This window comes from Schistocerca serialis, chromosome 7 (assembly GCF_023864345.2).
Source record: "Schistocerca serialis cubense isolate TAMUIC-IGC-003099 chromosome 7, iqSchSeri2.2, whole genome shotgun sequence".
NCBI lineage: Eukaryota > Metazoa > Arthropoda > Insecta > Orthoptera > Acrididae > Schistocerca > Schistocerca serialis.
Genome location: NC_064644.1, coordinates 262702894 through 262708893, shown reverse-complemented (window position 1 = coordinate 262708893; position 6000 = coordinate 262702894).

Below are 6000 nucleotides of genomic sequence, written 5' to 3'. Positions count from 1 at the left end.
CATAACCAATTCCACAAAAACAGTAGCATTAAGTTACATGATCGTAGAACCACATAAAATCGTATCATACAAGCAATATAATACCTCTGATTAGAACGAAGGTTGTTGTTGTTGTTGTGGTCTTCAGTCCAGAGACTGGTTTGATGCAGCTCTCCATGTTACTCTAACCTGTGCAAGCTTCTTCATCTTCCAGTACCTACTGCAACCTACATCCTTCTGAATCTGTTTAGTGTATTCATCTCTTGGCCTCCCTCTACGATTTTTAGCCTCCACGGGGCCCTCCAATACTAAATTGGTGATCCCTTGATGCCTCAGATTATATCCTAACAAGCGATCCCTTCTCCTAGTCAAGTTGTGCCACAAGTTCCTCTTCTCCCCAATTCTATTCAATACCTCCTCATTAGTTATGTGATCTACCCGTCTAATCTTCAGCATTCTTCTGTAGCACCACATTTCGAAAGCTTCTATTCTCTGCTTGTCTAAACTATTTGTCGTCCACGTGTCACTTCCATACATGCCTACACTCCATTCAAATACTTTCAGAAGCGACTTCCTGACACTTAAATCTATACTCGATGTTAACAAATTTCTCTTCTTTAGAAACGCTTTCCTTGCCATTGCCAGTCTACATTTTATATCCTCTCTACTTCGACCATCATCAGTTATTTTGCTCCCCAAATAGCAAAACTCTTTTACTACTTTAAGTGTCTCATTTCATAATCTAATTCCCTCAGCATCACCCGACTTAATTCGACTACATTCCATTACCCTCGTTTTGCTTCTGTTAATGTTCATCTTATATCCTCCTTTCAAGACACTGTCCATTCCGTTCAACTGCTCTTCCAAGTACTTTGCTGTCTCTGACAGAATTACAATGTCATCGGCGAACCTCAAAGTTTTTATATCTTCTCCATGGATTTTAATTCCTACTCCGAATTTTTCTTTTGTTTCCTTTACTGCCTGCTCGATATACAGATTGAATAACATCGGGGATAGGCTACAACCCTGTCTCACTCCCTTCTCAACCACTGCTTCCCCTTCATGCCCCTCGACTATTATAACTGCCATCTGGTTTCTGTACGAATTGTAAATAGCCTTTCGCTCCTTGTATTTTACCACTGCCAACTTCAGAATTTGAAAGAGAGCATTCCAGTCAACATTGTCAAAAGCTTTCTCTCAGTCTACAAATGCTAGAAACGTAGGTTTGCCTTTCCGTAATCTATTTTCTATGATAAGTCTTGGGGTCAGTATTGCCTCACGTGTTCCGACATTTCTACGGAATCCAAACTGATCTTCCGGAGGTCGGCTTCTACCAGTTTTTCCATCCGTCTGTAAAGAATTTGTGTTAGTATTTTTCAGACGTGGCTTATTAAACTGATAGTTCGGTAATTTTCACATCTGTCAACACCTGCTTTCTTTGGGGTTGGAAGTATTATATTCTTCTTGAAGTCTGAGGGCATTTCGCCTGTCTCATGCGTCTTGCTCGCCAGATGGTAGAGTTTTGTCAGAGCTGGCTCTCCCAAGATCATCAGTAATTCTAATGGAATGTTGTCTACTCCCGGGGCCTTATTTCGACTCAGGTCTTTCAGTTCTCTGTCAAACTCTTTCACGCAGTATCATATCTCCCATTTCATCTTCATCTACATCCTCGTCCGTTTCCATAATATTGTTCTCAAGAACATCACCCTTGTACAGACCCTCTATATACTCCTTCCACCTTTCTGCTTTCCCTTCTTTGCTGAGAACTGGGTTTCCATCTGAGCTCTCGATATTCATGCAAGTGGATTTCTTTTCTCCAAAGGTCTCTTTAATTTTCCTGTAGACAGTATCTATCTTACCCCTAGTGATATACACCTCTACATCCTTACATTTGTCTTCTAGCCATCTCTGCTTAGCCATTTTGTACTTCCTGTCCCCATTTCTGAGACGTTTGTATTCCTTTTTGCCTGCTTCATTTACTGCATTTTTGTATTTTCTCCTTTTATCAGATAAATTCAATATCTCTTCTGTTACACAAGGATTTCCACTAGCCCACGTCTTTTTACCTACTTATTCCTCTGCTGCCTTCACTATTTCATCTCTCAAGCTACCCATTATTCTTTTATTGTATTTCTTTCCCCCATTCTTGTCAATTGTTCCCTAGTGCTCTAGCTGAAAGTCTGTACAACCTCTGGTTCTTTCAGTTTATCCAGGCCCCATCTCCTTAAATTCCCACCTTTTTGCAGTTTATTCAGTTTTAATCTACAGTTGATAACCAATAGATTGTGGTCAGAGTCTACATCTGCCCCTGGAAATGTCTTACAAGTTTAAACCTTGTTCCTAAATCTCTGTCTTACCATTATGTAATCTACGTGACACCTTCCAGTATCTCCAGGCTTCTTCCATGTATATAACCTGCTTTCATGATCCTTGAACCAAGTGTTCGCTATGATTAAGTTATGCTCTGTGCAAAATTTCACCAGGCGGCTTCCTCTTTCATTTCTTACCCCCATTCCATATTCACCTACTACGTTTCCTTCCGTTCCTTTCTCTACTATCGAATTCCAGTCACCCATGACTATTAAATTTTCGTCTCCCTTCACTATCTGAATAATTTATTTTATCTCATCATACATTTAACCAATCTCTTCGTCATCAGCGGAGCTAGTTGGCATATAAACGTGTACTACTGTGGTAGGCGTGGGTTTCATATCTCTCTTGGCCACAATAATGCGTTCACTGTGCTGTTTGTAGTAGCTTACCCGCATTCCTTTTTTTAAATTGATTATTAAACCTTCTCCTGCATTACCCCTATTTTATTTTGTATTTATAACCCTGTATTCAAGTCTTGCTCCTCCTGCCACCAAACTTCAATAATTCCCACTACATCTAACTTTAACCTAGCCACATCCCTTTTTAAATTTTCTAACCTACCTGCCCGATTAAGGGACCTAACATTCCACACTGCGACCCATAGAACGCCAGTTTTCTTTCTCCTGATAACAACGTCCTAATGAGTAGTCTCCGCCCGGAGATCCGAATGGGAGGAGGTATGACCTAGAAAACACCAAAGAAGCAAACAGTCTGTAACCATGTAGCATCGCTGACTGAATTGTCAATAAAGCTGTCACGAAATGTCATTATGAAATAAAGTTTCATAATTCGACAATTATATAAATAACTTTGACATCTACTATAGCTCCAACAACATCAAAGGAGAAAACTTATACAGTAGTGTAACAGCAACTGAGATATCTATGTCACATGGATATTAAGACCACCTGATGTACGTAGCAAACCATAATTTTGTAATAGGTTAAGCTGTATATTTCAAAATTTGAAATATTGTACCAAATTATGTACTTCTCAAAAATTAACTGAAGACGGAACTCACGCCGCAACACGTCTATCGTAATAAACAACATAATCAAACACAACAGTATGTTTGGCATCCTATTATAGTATAATAATATTATTGTATGACACACACCATGTAGCGGGCCCAGATGAGTACAAATTATTTTCTGGTGCATACTATTTATACTTTATTAGATAGCTACACGTGGGAGTAGTTCACTTTTTTTTACACCACAAAAAATTTATTGCTGTGCTTTTTGACTTTGGTTTGGACACAATTTTGCCGGTTGTGTGTTTAACTTCTTGCGACGACTTGTTAGGATACAGTATGAGCTGCTTGGTGTACTTGTGTTACTGTGCTCGGCGATAAAGTTATTTAATCATGAGGATTTCATAACATACCTGAATAAGCGGAGAACGTCATTCGTATATGAGTCTTTTCATGTATGGTGTAAAGAGAAGTCATAAAGTTAAAAAATAGTAGTGATTTGCAGGGAGACCTGCAGGTGGTCTACGTATGGTGCAGGAATTGGCAGTTTGCCCTAAACATAAAAAAACGTAACGTATTGCGGATAGATAGGCCGAAAGACCCATTATTGTACGACTACAGCATTGCAGAATCATCGCTGAAAGCAGTGGCAACCATTAAATACCTGGGAATATGCGTTAGGAGAGATTTAAAAGTTGAACGACGCATAAAGCTACTTGTAAGTAATGCAGATGGCAGACGAAGATCCACTGGAAGCCTTTTCAGGAAGTGTTATCCGCCCTACGATGTAGCTAGCGTACGAAACCTTCTTTCGACCAATACGTGAACATTTCTCATAGTTCTGGGATCCATACCAGATGGGACTGATAGATAAAACGGAGGAACCAGCGTCACAGGTTCATATAAAATGGTAAACGCGGAAACCTCACGGAGATGCTCGTCCGACTTCCGACTACAGTGGCACACGCTACAAGGGAGGTGTTGTACATCACGGTGTGGAATACTATTAAAATTCAAGGAGACTACGTTCCTCGAAGAGTCGCCAATATATTGCTTCCTCCGTATGTCTCGCGGAAAAACCGTGAAAGTAAAATTAGAACAGTTGGAACTCACGCGGTGGCCTACGAGCTCTCATTCTTCTTGTGGGCCATTCGTGACTGGAGCAGGAAATGGGGGAAATTGACAGTACGCAAAGTACCCTCTGTCACGTACCATAAGGCGGCTTTTGGAGTGTAGATGTAGGTGCAGACGTAGATTTTTTTTCTTCGTTTGTGTGGACATGTTGTCTATAGTAACTTTACAATTCTTGAGGGTATTTTTGTTGTCATTGCAACTACAAAAATGCGTGGTTTTTTTCACCAGACGCGTTTCACTTTTTTGAGGTAAAGCATCATCAGTGGTCTGTAATTAAGTTGTTTAAATTTTGATTTGCGTTAAAATCGAAAAACAGTTCGTTAACGATATGTTTATTTGTTCTTACGGTGATTTCCACTTGATTTCTCGCCTACATCGGGAAATTCCGTCTGCATCAAAATATTAATAACTTAATTACAAACCACTGATGATGCTTTACCTCAAAGGGAAACGCGCCTGGCGATAAAAAGTATGTATTTTTGTATTAGATTTTGTTTTTAGTCTCAGGAAATTTCATTTTACCGCCAGGGGTAATTGTATCGGGGGGCACTGATGCGGAGTGCCGGAGCACATGTGTGGTCCAGCACGCCGAACGCTGGTTGCACGTGCCGGACGCCACCAGTGACGCAATGCCGGGGAAGCGGAGGCGCAGCTCACGTGTGCTGCGCGATGCTCCGTGAGACCGCCGGCCTCAGCACGTGGCCGCGTGCTGAGCCTGTTTGCGTCCCGTACACGAGAGCAGGGGGTGTCCTCCGTGTGGAATGTGTCACCAAGTGCCGCACTCTGCCCACACGTTTTCAGGGTGCTGTCTACAGCATAATTTTTCAGTTACTGAACAAGCGTGTAAATCTACGAGGGGCATTCAATAAGTAATGCAACACATTTTTCTTCTGAAACGAAGTTGGTTTTATTCAGGAGTCCAATACACTATATTATTCTCCACTCCTTCGGCTACAAAACCCTGTTTTTCAACAGACTCTCCGTTCAATGCGGAGGCCTTATGCCACCTTACTGGGAGGGCCTGTATACCCGCATGGTACCACTTGCCGCATCAATAACTTTCTCATTAACCACGTACTGCTTCCCGCGGGGTGAATCCTTAATTGGGCAAAAAGAGACGAAACAGATGGAAGTCGGAAGGTGTGTAGGTGGCGAGGAATCCAGTGAGCACACACCCTTCAGTACCCCAATTATGGGACAGGTGTAACAGCACTACCAATCGAGACGTCTAGTTGAACAGCGAAGTGTTAGATTGTGATCCGTCGATCACCTCCAGTGACAGTACCCTCACGTTGCAAAATTGCAAGAGTCGCAGCTGTTTGCAGCCACGTATGCACGACCTTGTTCTGATGATGACAGATGCCTCGCCCCACGACTCACCGTGCTTTTGTTCATTGCAGAGTAATCTACAATGGGTCGCCAAATTTCTTTCCAGTCGCCACCCTGTTACCCACTTTCTCCACCCCAGGACGGAATATGTGTATTGTAACTGTCTGCTTCAGTGTTACTCATGTGAAAGCGATGATTATCTAAATGTCTGG